Source organism: Anas acuta, chromosome 17 (genome assembly GCF_963932015.1).
Source record: "Anas acuta chromosome 17, bAnaAcu1.1, whole genome shotgun sequence".
In the NCBI taxonomy this organism is placed as follows: Eukaryota; Metazoa; Chordata; class Aves; order Anseriformes; family Anatidae; genus Anas; species Anas acuta.
Window position 1 is genome coordinate 7,193,098 of NC_088995.1, and position 17,977 is coordinate 7,211,074.

The 17,977-nt window shown below is 51.9% G+C and overlaps 1 protein-coding gene and 1 long non-coding RNA gene across 2 annotated transcripts in view; both read left to right on the top strand.

Annotated features, from left to right (window-relative positions):
• Positions 1 to 2,655: 2,655 nt before the first annotated feature.
• LOC137841186 (uncharacterized) lies at positions 2,656 to 10,127 on the top strand. Its single transcript, XR_011088477.1, has 4 exons — positions 2,656 to 4,083; positions 5,553 to 5,673; positions 9,042 to 9,278; positions 9,873 to 10,127. It is a non-coding gene; the product is annotated as an uncharacterized lncRNA (long non-coding RNA).
• A 769-nt stretch (positions 10,128 to 10,896) lies between these two features.
• Positions 10,897 to 17,977, top strand: part of SRRM4 (serine/arginine repetitive matrix 4) — a 66,727-nt gene continuing 59,646 nt past the window's right edge. Inside the window, exons 1-5 of the mRNA XM_068653794.1 lie at positions 10,897 to 11,125; positions 11,841 to 11,979; positions 12,072 to 12,195; positions 12,489 to 12,702; positions 14,763 to 17,177. The gene's annotated coding sequence lies outside the window, so the exon portion shown is untranslated. The remainder of the gene's footprint in view (positions 11,126 to 11,840; positions 11,980 to 12,071; positions 12,196 to 12,488; positions 12,703 to 14,762; positions 17,178 to 17,977) is intronic.

Consider the following 17,977-nt stretch of genomic DNA (forward strand, 5'->3'; position numbering starts at 1 on the left):
AAGACGTGAAAATGGTGGTGCTTGCAGACAGCACTCGCTCTCTCTACCACGACATCCTTCAAGCTCTGGTAGAGGGAAAGCAACCTCTGTGGCTTTTTGTAATGCTTTTCCGTGTGTGTTCTCCAGGTCCTTGTTTCCAAAGACAGCTGTCTGAGTGGTGAGGGTGAAGCACAAGTGGACGTGGTGCTGGCAGGATAAGGAGGATGATCAGTGAGTTTGGAAACCTTCCTCTAGATTTTGAGGACTGTGTACAGGATTTAAAGGAGGGGGGAGAAGGCATCTGTACCAAAGATTTATCAAGCTTCTTCCTGGCAGGCCAGGTGGTTTTATTGAGTGGCTTGACATGCAATTCCATGCAGTGTGTAGATGTTTACTCAGAGAAAGATTTTCTCTCCACTCCAAAAATTCAACAGTGTAGCGTGCATTTGCTCAGGGAAAGTGAATGTAAAGATGCTGTCAAAATGTCAAGGTTGTCTGGAACAAGGGTCCTGCCAAGGACAAGTGGCGTTAGAGGTTGAAGGCGTTTCATTTAGAAGCGATGAAGTCCTGAGCCTTTTGGGGGCCCACGTTAATTGAACTAAAAGGCCAGAAGGGAAATGCTATTCACACCGGAAAGGCAGAGACAATTACAGAGAGAGAGAGGGCCAGAACAGGTTATTCCTACTGTAAAATGACGTCAGAAGGATGTGAAGAATTGTTCTGAGTTGACATTTTTCCACTTAAATCGTACTGGGGAAGTCCAGTTTTGTATGGTAAGATGATGATTTGCTCCTAGGTGAGAAAGGCTCTGGGTCAGAGCTGTGATTTGAAAGGTATTCCGTGAAGGAAACGCATCCATCCTCTGCTTTGTGAGTCGTCATGCAGGCTCACAGGGCCATGGGAGTGAATAATAATAATTTTCACAAAGGGAGAATTCTTACAGCTTGCAGATCTGTGGAGCTGCAAGTCAGAACATTCCTTCTCTTGTCTGTCAGAAGAACTCTTGCTGAGAAAATGCCTCCTTACAGAGCCTGTAAGTGTGGATCCTTTTGCACCATACCAGTTTTTTCCTCGTCTGGACAGGGTTGGAGCTGTGTTTTCTGCACAAGCCATGGGCTGGTGTTAGTGGGATGGAGTTCCTCTTGAAAACTTCATTTTGGTATCAAACTTCCAGATAATGCTTCTCTGTTCTGAAGGCTTCAAAGCTTTTACAACAGCGGAATAATTATTGTATTTATGAGGAGAGTGAGACAGGGAATGTGGTGGTTGCAGCCCACATTCAGAACTGCTGGCAAAAGCTTGCTATTTGACCCAACTTCCAAATAAGCAAATCTAACGACAGCTGCTGAGCACCCTCCTTTCACAAAATCCACTCACTTCATAAACACCAACGCTGACTTGCGTAACGACTGGCTGGAAGGGCGAGTCAATATTGATCAAACTGAGGTTTGGACCTGTAGATACGGATTGCCTACTCGAGACCTGTTTGTGCCAGAGGTCAGTATAAGCCATGTTTGGAGTTTGCTTTTGCAGAGGGAGCTTTCTGTTGTAGGGTCTTGTTTTGGCCTTGGACCCCTCCTCTTCTGCCATAAGCTTAACGAGATCCTTTGTCATTCTCCAGGGAAGCTTTCAAACTCACTGCTGCGGTTTTGAATTGGCTTTAAATAAAAGGTGTTCTGTTTCTGAAGTGCCGTGCCCAAGGGCTCTGGAGCACTCTGCATGCAATCCAAGCAGGCAGCAGACAAAGCCGTTAGATGTGAAGTACCCAAACATGATTACGTGGCAGAGAGCTGCCGGAAAGTGTTTGCAATCGGGTCCCAAAGGCTGGGTCTGAAAACCCACTGTCAGCAGGCGATAACTGTTTGAAGAAGTCAAGGTAGGTCTCGTTGACTCGTCAGGGTGTAGGAGGTTTGTTCCTTCGCTTCGGTGTACAGCAAGAGGTGGCGCAGGCAGAAATGGGAAGATGAGAGAGGTGGAATGGAGATGTTTTCAGCAGGCTTCTCTTTTTATTCCCCTCTGCTAAGGTGTTGTCTACCTGCACGAGGAGTCTAAGCCACTTGGATTTGCAGCTTGCATGACCGGCGGCCTCAGTGTCTGGTGTTCTGGAAGCAGATTTATAGCCTCAGGAGCTCCCATTGCGTTTCCTCAGTGATGCTTGCAGAGCGAAACCTTGGTGAAAAGGCAGGTGTTGGGGGCAGGTGGAGGGAGGTGTCTGCTTTGTGGATGGTGCCCACCAGCCTCACGCTCGGAGCAGTGCAGCTCCTTGAGGAGTGGAGCAAGGAGGAGGGCTGAGGGATGCAGAGATCTTCTGAAGGAGCTCTGGGAAGCTTGGCTACCTTGTGCATTCAACCAAAGGAACTGTTAGCCCTGAAAGGGCCATCCTCATCTCCTGTCCCATCAGCAAGTGACCCAGTGGCCTCAGGCAGCAGCCGTGCATCCAGTGTAGCACCTGGACTACCTCGAAGCTCCTCCTCTGTCTCCTGGCTTCTCTTCAGTTCTGAACAAGTGCCTTCATTTTCCCTCCGAGCACTGTACCAGCCAGAACAGCTTCTTCCAGGATGGGGAGCCTCATGGGCATGCTCTGCCGAGTGAGGAGAGTGCTCGAATGTGCAGTTCCCTGCTGTGGCTTAGAGGGCTATGTCTATATTTTAAGGTTTTTTTTACTCCTCTTATTGAGAGGAGAAGGGAAGATTACGGCACCTGATGATTTAATCAGCATAATCTCCAGATAAAACATTCCAATGTTATACTACTGGGAGATGCTCATTAATGCTGGCTTGGTACACATAAGGTAAATTAAATCATTAGTTTTAAGACTGGATTAGGTACATGCATCTCCTGCCTCTTCAAAAGGCAGTTCAGTAGTTCCTAAAAGCTTCTTGGCTCAGCATTTCTTGGGAGTCATCAAACCCTTCCAACACAAGTGTCACAAGATGGAGCAGGTACAGTGCTCTGATGTGCAACCACTAGCTCCATGATGAAGTAGGCTCTGCTGGCCCAGGACTTGCTAAATGCCTCGTGTCTCCTGAGGCATTTATATTTTATTTTGCCAGCTCGTTAGTTCAGTGAGAAGGTTTTGCCCCAGAGCTGGGGGACCAGCAATTGCTGCTTCCATCCCGAGCAGCTGTTTGGGAGAGGTGAGCTGGTTTGTGTGCGATGGAGGAGCCCTGGCCACCTCAAAGGGCTGGTGTCCACATCTCCATCCCACTGTTTGTGCTTGAAAACACACCTGAACATGGCTGTGCTGCATTTGTAGCCTACCTGTCTCACCTGGGTGAGCTTGAGAGAGCTCTCAGCCTGTTGTCTGCAGGTGCTGGCACCTCTGGCAGAAAAGGGAGCTCAGGTCTACCCAGAGGCTCTGCTGGGAGCACTTTGGGATGGGAGAATTTCGCAACCTTGATGCCACGTGCGTTGAAATGTGAATTGCTTTGCTTAGTTGTTGCTTTTGGGGCTCTCGCAGAACAGCCTCTCACGTGCTGATGGCTTCTGCAGTGATCGGATCGGCTGAAGGCCAAGAGCAGAGGGACTGCTTAATGTAGCATCAGGTTTGAAGGTGGACCCTGTGGCTTTGGGATCCTCTCAAGCCAGTTGAAGACATCAGGATTGGTGCTTGCAGTGAATCTGATGCTGGGTAATATCTCAATGCGTTTCCCCCACCGCTGTGCCAGGTTGGGCAGGTAGCTGTGTTACGGCAAGATGAAAGCTCCCCAGCTGGTATACGTTATTCTCACTGCAGGCATCAAGGATTTGTCACTGACAGAGCAAAAGGGGAAAACATTATTTTTGGTTTGATCAGGCTGTTTTCACTCTCACAGCTCCGCAGGCTACAGCAGAGCTGACTACACGTGAAGTGCTGTCAAACGCTCTGCCTGCTTTACCTTTTCCTTTGTGCAGATTTTTCATGAGGGGGGAAATTCTTTTTTTAATTATAACGTAAAGGAAGCGTTTGTCACTTCTCATGCACTGACAAGAGGAGGCATGGGGGCAAAGCTGACGTGCAGGATGTATTTTGACTTGGTTTGATATCTCTTTCAGGCTGCTGATGCTTCGGTTGCATCTTCATGCCAGTCACCTGCGGCTCGCCCCACAGCCACGGAGAATCAGGCAAGTCCCTGCTTGGGAGCGGAGTCTTTGGTATCACACTGGGGGGACCTGAGGGCTCCAAAATGCACTCCTCAGCCTGCAGTCTGGAGACAAGAGCCAAAGCAGTCAGCTTGGAAAGCCAGAGCAGGAGAGGGAATTCCTCCCTTTCAGGTGGGCAGGCATCTTGCAGGAAGCACTCAGATGTCGGATCACACAGATGCCAAACTGTTTCCCCTTTCTCCATCCATGTGGCTTCCTAATAGAGATCAAACACGGCTGGATCATTTATTGAGGTGTTTGTTTGAAGTTGAGTGGACAGGAATCATTTCAAAACCGTAAGAGAAAAAGCTTTTAGCTCTTTCTGTTTTTCCAAAATAGCAACCGCATCACCACGCACCGTGGGGATGTCAGGGTGAATCTGTTTCACTGACAACAAGATTGTTCTGTCTAGACTGGGAAATGCTGTTTAACTGAGTGAGTCTGCAGAATAATTTAAAGGCAAAACACTTTACAGACGTTAGGTTTAAAATAAAAACTAGCTTGACACAGACGATGCTTGATGGATGGTTTGGGTGGGAGTGGGATGGCAGCTGGCTTCGAGACACAGCTTGAGGGCGGCGACTGACAGATGCCATTCAGCTGCCCGCATGCAACAGCCAGAGCCAGGCAGTGTGACCTGGTGGCTGCTGATCTGTCACCATCCCCAAACAACCTGCTCCCTTCCCTGCCGTGCCATGCAGCATCTGACACTCTCCAGCTCAGTTTGGTGAGGCAGTCCTGGGCCTCCAGGTCCCTTTCTTTTGATTCTCACCATGAACAGAGGTGCCCAGGGCGCTGCCACATTAAACCTGCAATTCCTCCTCGTGGTGCCAGTGAGGTGCTGCCACTGCGCTACCAGCCACCAGAGCAGCTCTGCCAAGGCATCCACAGCGCTTGGATCTGTCTTGAATTTTGTTTTTTTTCGTGGGTGGTCGGCCCAGCTCTGTCTGCCCTTCAGTGCCTGGTGCCCACCGTGCTGCCTGGCCAGCGCCGAGGGCTGCAGAAGCAGAAGGGGTGGCGTGGAGGGAATACGAGCCTCGCGTTTGCCATCTGTGCAGAGGGGCTGGCAGCCAGGGCTGAAGCAGAGATATGTGGTGGTGAGATTGCAGCCCAGCTGGCATAAGGAATTTACTTTCTTCTGGCAGGGAAAAAAAAAAAAAGATATTAAAAGTGTGGCTCAAAGGCTGGAATATCTTTCTTTTTTTTTTTTTTTTTTTTTTTTACCCCCACTTTGAGGGGGGCTCTTGCTCAGCAGCGCATCGATGTTGCTTAGAGAAACAGCAGCCGCTCAGAGCGGGAGGGATGCCAGCCACCCAGTGAGCAGGCAGTGGGTTGAAGTAAGGGTGGAAGAAGAGATGTGTCTCTGAGATGGGCTGATCTTGGAGCTCAGGGCCTGGCTCCACTTCAGTGGCTGGAAATAAAAACTTAATTTCTCATCTCTGTCTTCACAGATCAGGACCTCTGTCTGCAGTACAAGGACCTTGTGTTGACCACCCAGCTTGGATTAGGGAAGATGCAAGGCAGGAGGGGCAGAGAGCTTAGCCAAGCTGTCTGTCATCACCCTTCAGAAAGGTACTGCTGGCTCCTAACTTGTCACTTCTGGGATCCTGATGAGTCCAAGTGTCACCAAGAGTCCCTGATGGCTTTTGAAAGTGGATATCATAGGAGGTTTCTCTCAGAGCCACGCTATTCTGTTTGCTTCTGCTGATGAGCTTAAGGGCAGGGTGTCTAGGGAGAGCAGTGCTGTCAGGTAGCACGGCAGGAGGTCTTGGGGCAGAGATGTGCCATGTCCTAAACTCAGGAAGATTTAGGGCCTCCTATTTCTTTTTCCAACCAGCCGCCTGTGTGTGCACCTTTGTGGAGCAATTTAGCCATGGGGTGGGCAGCAGGAAGCAGCATCCCAAAACGGTGCACTGGCAGGGGAGCAGAAAAGGCGAGATCGCAGCGAGATCCAGGCAGCGAGATCCAGGCAGCGAGGAAGATACAAGCTCTGTGCGTTTGCCAACTGAGGAGCTGGAAGGAACCAAGTTCAGGGTGCCGAAAGCTTTCCCTTCTGTTTCTTTCTCTGATGTCTGTTTTCTGCTCTCACTCTGTGCTGGCTGCTCTGTGCCAGATTCAGAGGTCACGGGGGAAAGGAGGAGATGCAAGTTCAGCACAACGGGAAGCGGACTTGGAGCATTCTGAACTTAAAAACTGCAAACACTGTGAATGCAGCTTATTTGCTGATCAAGGATGTGCACGAATAAAGCTTGCTGTGGGAGACAGTCGCTCGCTCAGGTTCAAGAAACGGGTGAGCAGTGAAATGGGGTTTGACCTAGGCTCCAGCCTTGCCTCTTAGCTCTTGGCTCGTGCCTCGTCTTTGGCAGCGGGGGGGAGGCAGCAGAAGGGTGCCCTGATGTCCTCCTCCTGCAGCTTTGCCTTCTGTGCTCCCCTGTCTGCTTCCCTGCTGCTGCTGCCGCCTCGTGAAAGACCATATGATTAATTATACTGCTCACAGCCTCTGAAAATTTATTTAGGGTTTTATGTTTGCTGCTTCTGCTGCTTACACAATGGCAAATCTGCCGTGGCTGCGTCCCAAGCAGGTGGCAGCTAATAGGTCAATAAACTGAATTGCACTATTAGAGCTGTCAAGCTAGGCTGCTGCAATTCAGGCAGGTAGAGGGGAAAGCTGTCATGCTCCGGAGAAGCTAAGACGGATCTGTTTTAGAAGAAATGTCTGGCTATGCTGGTTGGCAAGAAATTGGTCACTTCCCTGATAGCACCCACTGCTTTAATAGATCCATTTTTCTGCTATGGGAAGTCTTAAGCTTTCCTCTCCCTGCCTCCACTGTTGTCCTAAAAATTAGTCTCATAGAACCTGTTCATCTCTGCGAGCTTTGGGAAGTGTTTTCCTTAATGACTTTCACTGGCTTTTTGGGTGGTTGTGCAGAAGAGGGTGGCTGCAGAGGTAGTCAGCTGAGGGAAATGAAGAGCAAGAAAAAAGCCCCCTGAAAGTGTTGCTAAAGGCAAGCAAAGGCCAACCCAATTTTAAATAGCTAGGAATCACCCAAGCAGATTCAGAAATCACCTCTGCCTTTGAGCAGCGACTTGCTCTGAACGTGCTCGGGGATGCTGCAGGGCTGTGTCAGCAGGGCGCTCAGCCCACACCATCCCCTTCTGGGGCCGGAGCTGCTGCATCTCCTGTGTGATGTACTGCTGGTGTGCCAGGATAGCTGTGCTGCCCTCACATCCTCCAGCAGACCACATCCTCACTGGAAAGGCAATTCAGAGTTCCTGCCTCCTGTTTCCTGCCCCTTAATGCCCTCCTGTTAGGTTTTAGTGCTTCTGCAGAGGTGGTTTGGATGAATTGAAGCACGTTGGATTTATTCCATAAAGCCTTGTAGGTAGCTTATGCTGGCTGTCACCTTCCTGTGCACGGTGAGCACTTCAGTTTAAGGAATCACCACCAGTGCAGTTTTCTCTGCTGCCAGTCCTGCCTGATGCAGCTGTTCCCTCCCTCCAGGATGGCCAAGTGCAGTGAGTAAGCCAGATCCCTCAACATGTGCACAGAGTGCTGCTCAAACAAACAAAAAAAACAACACCTGGAATTAAGAGATCTCATGCAACCAGTGTTGGAGCACTTGTGCTTTTTCACTGCTTTGGGGAACGGGGTCCAAGTTGTGCTCCCCATTTTGGAGGGGTAGAAATTCATTCTGATTTTGAGCCGAGAATCTTGTTGTTGTTTCCCTGGCCTGAGGCTGGGCCTTTAGGCTGGACACCAAGTATTGCAAAATTCAGCACTGAAGCAGTGACTTGATGGGCTAGAACTTGACTGAGCATAAAATCACTTTCCTGAACTGTGTCCTCTCTAGGCAACATCTTCTGGTGTTTGGAGCTGTTTGTGCTAGAGGTGGGTGCACGTCTACACAAGGGGACACCCCTGCGGGGTCCATGCAGTTTGCAAGCTGCTGGAGGTGCAGACCACAGCCAGCTTCTCGGGCAGCTCTGACAGTCTCCCACAGCTCTCTCAGGAGGAATAATCTCCTCGAGCCCCGTCTCCACGGTTTGCACGAGCTGATTTCTGTCTAGCGCATCTGGTGGCATTGCTGAGCTGTTCACAGTCACCCAGGCCCTGCAGCTACAGCCTTGTCCGTGCCTTATGCAAAACAACTTTTTGCTTACAGCATCCGATGGAAATAAGTCAGATGCTAATGGCTATTCCTGCTGTGTTAGCTCTTGCTGAAGGACAGAAACAGTCGGATCTGGCTGTTCCCAATGGTGAACCCCCCCTGCTTTGTCACCACCTCCAGGCAAAGGGGGTCTGCGGAGCCTGGCAGGGGCACAGGAGGCTCTGGGGAGCAGGGGGGGCCCTGAGTTCAGCTCCTGCAGCAGGGTGTTGGTGCTGCCTGCCCTCCTGGGGGCACAGCACTCAGGATGCTGAGGAACGTGGCACAGGGACTGCCACTGCTGCAGGCTGGAGGAGAGAAAGGGCCCCAAACAGGCAGTGGTGAGAGCAGAAAGCTGCATAATGGCTCCCTTTTGAGGCCACGGGACCTGGGTAAAGAAAGTGACTTTTAAAGGAATAAAGGAGGCTTCCTTTTGGGTCAAGTGCTCTGGAAATGAATGGGTTTGAGATGAAAGCCTTTCTGCTCAGCTAACGCAGATTCACTTTGCCTAAAGGGAAGTCTGCCTTGTGCCGGGGTATTTTTTCCCTCTGGAGGCATTGTGATGGCTTTTGAGGATGGGGTTTCAGTATACAAAGGAGAAGAAAGCTGAGAGAAAAGCAGTGCTTTTAAAAGAATCAGGGGTTCCAGCGGTCCGCTGCAATTTGTCAGCATGTCTCTCTTGCTTGTAAAAGCCCCCATCGGGCGCAGGGATTGTTCCTCCTTTCTCCTTCATGACTTGCTCCTTCCCTCTGGCACCTTGATCAATCAAATCTGGCCATCTTTTTTCCTTTCCAGGACAACCTTTTTGCAGCGAGGGCTGCGTGGCCGCCTAGCAGCAGCTTGGCATCTGGTGGGTCGGTGCTTCACTCGGATGCTCCCTGACCTCAGCACAGCTGGCCTGGAGGTCACTTGTTGTGCCTGAGCTGTACCCAGGGCATGAGCTGCCCAAAAGAGGTGTGAAACGGACTCTGTTCTGAGCAGTTTGATCTGAGCAGTCTCTTTTGAAAGCATGTCATACCCCACAGACTCAAGGTATGCAAAGCCTGCTTTAGCTATTGGAAGCATCAGGTTCTAGTGTCTCCTCCCTTGCCCTGGGGGGATGAGGTATCTCTGCTGCTCCTTAGTGTGAAATGTTGTAAACCCCAGGCATTGATTTCTCAATCAAAAGTGGCTGTTTGCTCCTTGGTCTGTGGCTTTAATGCCTGCAAATCCGTCTTTCACTCCCTAACGGTTTGCTTTAAGATTCTGAAATCGACTGTTGTGCTTCGGAGGTTTTGGAGGTGAACAGATTGAGTTAAACCAGTGTTGTTTGTGCTGGTTTACAAGTGAGTTCTGAACCAGACAGAAACCTAGGTTGTGGTGGGTCTTGGGGGGACCTTTGCCTGCGTCCAGCCGTGGTGTGGGGCTGCATTGCTCTGCTGGGCTTTGGGACACTGAGGGTCTTCCTGTGTCAAGAGTGAATCTGGTTCAGCAGGTCTGTGGTGCCTGGGCACCTGGCTGCCATTGCAGCATGTCCTGTCAACAGATAACAAAAAAAAGTAGAGAAAAAAAACTACACCACCACCATGTTCCTCTCCATACTTCTCAGACTTGATAGCAATCACAACGTTTACTCTGTTCTCAAAGCCCTGCACCTGAGCTGTTCCTGAAGTGCTGCATAGATGCAAGCCTTGCTTCTGGAACGGAGCTGCTGCTGTGGAGGAACACAGCAGCCTAAGCTGGAAGGAATTGCTGCTTCCCACGACTGCTGCCCTGCAGAGATTGCTGGTCCTGACCTCAGCTGAGAGACTTTGCTGTGCTTCCTACCTCAGCCCCTGCCTGCGACATCGTCTGGGGTCACACTGCTGTCACCATTCAACCTCAGTTTTCCCCTGGCTTAAAGGAGGGTGAGTGAATGGAAAGCCCTTTCCAAAGACCAGAGCTGGTCACCTGGATGGGAGCAGGAGCTCTGCGGCCCTAGGAGGTACTGGGGGATGTCAGTGTTAGGAGCAGAGTGGAGCAAAGGCAGAGGGTGAAATGCAGGTGACTCCTGGTGTTAACTACATGCAGCACATCCATCTGGGGAGAAGCTGAAGGAAGCATATCAAGGATGTCTCAGTTACTCAAGTGAGAAATCAAATTAAACTTTGCATCAAATAGTAGAGCTGTTCTGTGCTAGGAGTTCTGTCAGATTCATTAAAGGTTTCTGCCTAGCAGCCCCTCAGGAGTTAGTGAAGAGAAAAAACACAGCTCTGTCAGGGGGCTGTTTTCCTGCTTACCTGGATGTGTTAACAATATGGGTAGAGGAAGAGAGGATTATTGATTTTAACCCTCAAGATACACGTGTGTGGAGGGGGAATGAGGACACCGACTCCACAGCAGTGCTTGTTCCGTGTGCCACGGGCAGCGAGCTGGGGAACGTGTCCAGCCACCTGCCCTGAGGGATGCTCGGTGAGGGCTGGGGGTGAAAGCCCCAGCACGCTGGAGGTGTTGGAAGATGCTCTTGCTCCCAGTTACCTGCCTCTTGGACTCCCATTGACAGGCTGGGAGGTGAAGGCACTTTGGGTACCCTCGGGTGTCTGGGATAACCTGGAAGAGATGGAAATATCAGCGTCACACAGCGCTACGGGTCCAGATTTGCTTTATATTGGGCATGAGTCCACTTCTGCTCCAGGGAAAAAAAAAGGATCTGGACAACACATTGCTCCCTCCACGGGGACAGATTGTCTGGGGGCTGGATGGAGTGCAGACTTGGCACGAGGGAGCCTGGAGCTAGGACGAAGTTGCCAGCACAGTGGCAGAGGAGTCTGCTGGGAACGCGCGATCCACGGCGTGCTGCAGGACTTCAGCTGCAGAACGATCTCCCAAAGCGTCGCACCAGAGGCTCTGCAAATTCCCAGGTGACCAAAGCATGCTCCTGCCTGCTTCTCACCAGAGTTGTGAGGCTCTCCAAAGAGCTGGCAGCACTCAGGAGTAGAGGAACACCGAGCTTCATGTGCTGTGAATGCTGAATGCCAAAGTCATCTCTGGCTAAAGTGCTAAGGCCCAGCCTTGACTAATGCTGCCTGATTTTTTCATAATCCCTGGTGCGTGTTGTGCATTGCCTTAGAAGCACTCAAGTGCTAGTTTGACATTTAAAAGCCATTTACAACACTGCTGCTGTGATGGCAGGAGAAATTAGTCTGACCCCAGGATATAAAAATCCTGGGTTTTGGAGCAGGGCAACCTGAGCCAGGCAGGAGTGAGTCTCCTCGGGTTTCTTGCCTGCTGCTAGCTCTGTATTAGGACTCTCCAGCCAAGTAAATGTCTTCCTTCCTTCCTTTTCTGTTGACTCATAAGAGTTTTTTTTGTTTTTGTTTTTTTACAAATGTAAGGTGCTAACCCTCAGTGAGGCAACACATTAATTTCCAAGATGCAGTTTATTTCCAAAATGTTCCTATTTACGGCAGTGAGTGCTGACAGTTGCCATGCTTTGTTTTCCAGCCTAGGATTTGAGAGCCTTGAGATCCCGTGAACGTGGCTGCCAGGTGGAGTGGGAATGCCTGGCTGTGCCCGTTCCCTCTTCTGCATTAACCCAGCTGTCCTGCAATGCCTTTTGCTGTCTCTGTTCTTCAGACCAGCTCACTTGCTCCCAGTGGGACAGAGACATCCTCCTCCTCCTCCTCCAGTGTTCCTGCAAGGCTGAACAAGCTGCCCGTGTGTGTGCATCTGGAGGCAGAGCTGCAGAAAATCAATGGGGCCAAAAGAAAATTAGGTACTACATGCCCGTTCTTTGAGCTGCCAGCACAAGGGATGGCATCTTTGCAGCGTGATGGCTCAAGGCTATTTTTTCTTTTTTCCTTCCAGCATGAGCTGTTGCTAAGAGCTCCGGAGGTGCTGTACTGGAGCTTTGCTGACGTGCTGATCCCTGTGACCAATTCGTCTGAAGCAGGCTGCACCGTCAACTTGGAGACAGCTCCTCCAGGGTGAGGTGGGCATCGGAGCAGAGCTGTCCCTGCTCACTCTGTAATCATCAGTCCTCAGCTGTCAGGGGCTTGGATGCATGCTTGGAGAGCGTCTAGACGAAGACGGGAGAGGCTTTAACTGCTGCAGTCCCCTGTCCTATTTTATCTCCATTTATGACAACCTGTGACTGCTGGATAGCAGCAAGGAGAGAAGACTCCTCTGTTTTGGGGATGGAGGAGCTCTCCTTCTGTCAGCCCCCTTCCTTTTGCCTGTTTCCTGCAGTCATGCAATGCTGACGGGCTGTCTCTTGTCATCTAGGTCAGCTGCGCCTTTAGGAGAGTCTCCCAGATGGCTCTTCGGGGAAAAAAGTTAGAGACTGATCAACGTCTGAAAAAGGTATCTTATCCAGTGTCAAAACACCGGCTTCACCTTGTGCTTCCCAAGGACAACCTGAAAAGTGGAGCTGCCCCTGTTCCCTTTGCGTGGGGCTCAGAAGGCTGTTCATGAGCTCTGGTGGCAGCGTGACCTCAGGGTGAGTGAGGACCTGCAATGAGATATTTGTCTTGCTCGGGTTCCAGAGGCACTGCTGTAACCCTGACGTTGCACGCAGAGCTGGATAATACACGATATACAACATATTTATTGCAAAATAGCCCTGTCTTGTCTTCTGGCAGGCCCTGGCTCCCTGACCGCATGCCTTGCCCAGCCTGCTAATACAGCAGTTGCTCAAAACACTGGATTTAGCCAGCATCTCCAGTTGAGCTCGGTCTATAATGCCTGTTTGTAGGCACTGGAAGTGTTCAGCGCTCCCATGAGCTGGTGGTGTGTTCAGGCTGGATTTATTAGCCATCTGGCATTCTGCTGGGCCATTTGTTACGGAGGCTCCTGCAGGCTCCTCCGTGCTGTAGGGAGATTCAGGCTAATTTCTGGGAGCTCGCAGACCCCTGAGTAGGGAGCCAGGTGTGTTTGTGTGGGTGGGAGTCCTGGCTTTTCGAGTGCCTGAAAGCAGAGAGCTTGGACCACTGCCTGCCTGTTGTGTGGGTTCTCTGCAATGAAAGAGGAGAGCTGTTGCTCTAGTCCAGGTATCCACAGAGAAACACGACCTGCTGCTGCCCAGCCTGAGTGTGCCAGGATGCTCCCCGAGGGGCTTCTGGTTGCCTTCCTTAAGCCTGACCTCCTCCTCCTCCTCCTCTTGGCGATGCCTCGTGAGGCAGTGTCGGGGCACTGCTGGCTTTTCTCTCTGTGGCTGTCCTGAGGAGCAGGAATGGAGCCCTGATGCACTTTGCGGGGCTTGTGCTCAGAGGTCAGGCTGGGCAGCTCCAGAAATGGAAATTCAGCTGCAGCGGAGAGCTGAGGGGCAAGGGAGGTGCTGACTCCTTTGCTGTCAGGAGGAGAATTGTATTCGGGCTGTTGCTCGTGTTCTTCCTGGCTTAGCACAGGCAAGATAAAGGAATGCAATTTCCACAGCTTGTGTCGAGATCTTATTATGCATTTCCTAAAGCAAAAGGGGGAGGGAACATCCCAAGCATCATGGAGCTGAGGCACCGCAGGCCCAGTGCGTGCTCTCCTGTGCAAGTGGTGGCCGTGGAGGTGAGCAGTGCCCGCACCAGCTTTATGGATAGGGGGTGATGGGTGCAGCTGGGTGCTCCCAAGCTCCCAGCTTGTCTACAGACCAGGTCTTTATTGTTTCTGAGGTAGGGGACCTACCATCACTCCCTTCTCACTGTCTCTCCTTCTCCAGCCCCTTTCTGGAGAGTTGCACAGTCCCAGCCTCAGCTGATTCCACAGCTTGCAGCCGAGCTGTGTCCTGAGCCCAGTCCCTGTTGCCTCTCTGAGGTGTGAGGGCTGATTTCAGGCTGCGGGACCCTCTGAAATCACCCGGGGTGAACTGCACCAAATCACAGTCAGGAGCTGGCTGCCATCAAGGGGCGCGCTGCCTGCTCCAGTGGGGGGAGGTTTCCCTAGCAAAAGGCTGATCGGTGGTCACAGTTCTGCTGCTGCTTAACACCGTGATAGGGAGCCTGGCTTTAAAGATGGGTAGCTAATGAAAATCCTCCTCTGAAGACCATTGTACTTGGCAGGAATGAGTACTTCCACCGTTAGGGCTGGGTTTTAAATCTCTAAGCACTGTGTTCTTCAGCAGCTTAAGCCATGTGCATAATAAAGCCTGTAATTGAGGCAGGCACTTAGGATAACAAGGGAGCACGAGACTGGCATAAACTGAAACACAGGGAGCAACTGGGCTGGTCCCTAACGGTGCTGAGCCATTCCCCACCTCTCGGTGAGCCTCCTTCCCCCGGGATCCAGCCTGTCCTGGCTGCTGGAAGCCCCGGCTCCGTGCTTAGCTAATGAGCGAGGGCTGAGCGTGTGATTAGTGTTTTACTGCAGCCTCCCCGTGGCCTTGTTACGGGGTTAGGCATTGTGAATGTCAGTCTGATCGGAAACAATTACGAGTGCCCAGAAATCATTAGCCTTTGCCATGCCAGGAGCACAAGTCCATCGCTTCTGCCTTCTGCTGATGGACGTACGGGCGCGTGGGGAGGCAGATTTCATGTATGCTTTGTGATTTCACATAGACTTTTGTCCCTGCAGAGCTCTCTGGGATGTGCGGTCCTGGGTTTTATGGCCAAGCCTGTCCTGTGCTTGGCTAACGGCCTCGCTTTGTCACACTGAGCAGAGCTGCTGGGGCGTGCTAGCCTGGGGGAAGCCATGGAGACACTGGTTGCCCAGGTAAGGACAGGAGCTGGGGTGTGCCATAGGGACTGGCTGGAAGGAAAAGGGAATGAACTGCTACGGCCACTAACCTGCGTCAGGCTGCTGGGAGTGTGGCTGAAATGAGCCCTGGGAGCCCCCCCTTGCTGTGTTCCTGCCCTCGGGTGCAGCGCTGTGTCCTGACGGAAGGAGAGAGCCCTTTTTGCCCCCCCAGAAGGGCTTGGCACTGGCTGGGGGACACTGCCTCATCCTGCTGGGTCCCCAAGGTGAGACAGAAGCACGCGGTCAGCAGGACCTGCTGCTACTAAGTCCCTGCCCTGCTCTCATCCCCGGCTTGCTAAGATGTGTGAATGAAGCCAGGAGGGTGTAGCAAAGCCAGGAAACCCGCCCTGCTTTTTAGGAAATGGCTCACTCTGGAAACTGTCCCACTTTCTGGGGAAGTCTGGGCTCCTGACAGAGGCATGCTTTAGATAAATTGCTTTTGTTGGCTTGTTACACATTATTTGTGTCTTTCCGTAGGTCAGGAAGGAGGGGGCTGCATAATGCTAGGTATGTTGGGGGGCTGCCTGTTTGCTTCACTGCCTGGTGGGCTCTGGAGCTCACCTCCCTCAGCATCCTGCTCCGAGGTCCCAAGGGACATGAGGCTGAGCAGTGAGCCTGCTCCACCCCAGGGAGACCGGCCCTGGCCCCCAGCCTGCCCTCGTCACAGGGCAGTTTCCCTGGCAGCATGGCCCCAAGCATCCCCTCCCTGCTCAGCCCTAATCCCATTCAGCCCCCGTCCTCGGCTTCTCCCCCGTGAAGCCGTGGATGCGAGAGGCCGGCTGCTTCGTTTGGGGCTGCATAGATCAGCTCTCCCCTCGGGAGCAGCTTGCTCAGCTTGCACTCGAGATAACGGGGCCGTGTCCTCCCGCCTGTCGGACTCCTCAGCAGCTGCTGGAGCTGTGATTAGCCTCAATTTATGCAGGCTGTTAAACAAACACCTGCAAGCTTCGGGGGCAGAGAAGCCAAGTCATTTTTGTAAGCGCCTAACGTCGTGTTGAACTGAGAACGCCGTCCTTTTCTTCTTGCAGGGCTCTCGGAGCTTCCAGACATCTCCAGTCCCCGTGACACTTGCAGGGCTCCGAGCCAGGGACATCGCTGGGCACTGTGGTGCCTTTAATATTTCGTGCTGTTCTCACAGTGCTGGGTTGATTGCAGTGGGGACAAGCACAGCTGTGACTTCTGGGGCTGCTGCAATAGCCGACAATTTCTAAACGTGTTCTGCTCTTATTGCTTTCTCTGATGTTTGCTGTTCTCTGTAGCTCACCCCTAATCCCCAGCAGAAGCCCTGCCATTATTGCCAGCGGTGTGATAGGTAACGTAGCAGGGGCACCGCGATGTCAAGATCTATTGAAGTGTTAATAAAAGGGCTTAATGTAGAGAAAAGGAAATCCTGCACCTCCAGAGACCTTGCTGAAGCATCTCATCTAATTAACCTCGGAGGTGATCGCTTACAGCAGCGTTGCGTGCCAGCAAAGAGCCCAAAAATAGGCTCCATCCAAATGCAGCAAGAAGCCACGTGGCTCCCCCCTCTTTGTAAAGTCTGGCAGGACCTGCTGCTGAGAGGGGCTAGCACAGAGCTCGTTTGAGCTATTATTACCTGCACAGAAGTTTGACTGAAACTGCAGAAACATCGTTCTGGGTCCTGTATGGGTATGGATGCATGCGTTTTTATCACGGGTACACAGAGAGCTGGAAAAAGAGGTTTTGAATTGCACCCACAGGCTCCCAGTTTGGAGAGATCTGCTAGCTTCTTCCCTTTACTCAAAGCAGGCGCTGCCAAATGGCTGATTTTAACAAACCAGCAGCTCCCAGTCCCTGCTGTGGTTTGGGAGTGGTGCATCAGAGCTGGCTGCTAGCTCCGGGGCCAGCTGGTGGATGCTGCAGGAGCTGCTGCCTCACCCGAGGGGGCTGCGGGGCTGCATCCTCTGCCTCCAGCAGGGAAGTGTCTCCTGGTGGGATCCCTGATCACCGCAGCAAAGGCTGAAGGGTTTTCTTTGTGCACAGTAGTGCCCTGGCAGCGTGCCTGCCTCCTGAGCTGCACCCTGCTGCGTTGCACGCTTGTGTGGGGGAGGCGGACGGATTTCTTCCACCCAGCTATTTTCTTCAGGTCCTGAGGGAATTCTTTCAATGAATTCATCTGTTTCTCTTTCTTCACAGGTATTTGGAGAAATCCCATGCTTGCAGATACGGACATGCCACACTTACAGTTGCCTACCACCATTAACACATCCTTTTCTGCGTGGTCACGTGAAGGTAAGATCTGCAGCAACCAAATCACCTGCTGTTCTCTTCCATCCTCTGCTCTTTGTTTCCACCGTGCTCCAGGATGTTCTTTCTACCGTATGTTTTTGCAGTCAGGTTACGAAGCCTTTTTCCTATAAAGGGGAAAAAAAAAAAAAGCTCCACAATTTATCATGTATACAAACAGGCAGCAGAGCTCAAACCTCTGGCTCCGTGGCTCCTTTAGCAAATAACCTTGCAGAGAGGCCAGCGCCTGTCCTCAACGCTGGCTGTCCCGCCTGGGAAGACAGAACTGCTTCCCAGGGGAGCTGTGAAGAGCTATGAAACGGAAGGGGACTCTTCCCAATTCTTGCATCACCAATAACGCAGTTAGCTGCCCTTTGCAGCACTGGGATTTGCTGAGCTTTTCATCCTGAGCTGCCTGCCATCAGCCCCGGTCCTCAGCAGGGATTTCAGCGCTGGGCTGGGCAAAGGGACCCGTGCAGTCACCCACCCTGCTCTGCTTAGGTCTCATTTCCCAGCCAGGGCTGGAGATGCAGACCAGGAGCATGAATCGGTGCTGGCACTCTCCCACTGAGGAGCAGAACCCCCCAGCAGTGGTGGCAAGGCTCGGCGAGCCCATGGCTTGGATAGAGAGCGGGGTGGGTGAGTTTTGGAGGAGGAGAGCATCTCCTGACCATCTGTTAGTACAGGCGAGGCTGCCTGAGCAAACAGCTGCCTGTTATTTGCCAGGCTGTAGCTCTCTATGTACACCTCCTACCCCACACTTATTGTAGGGAGGGAACAAAGTCACTCGTGTTCACCAGGATGCA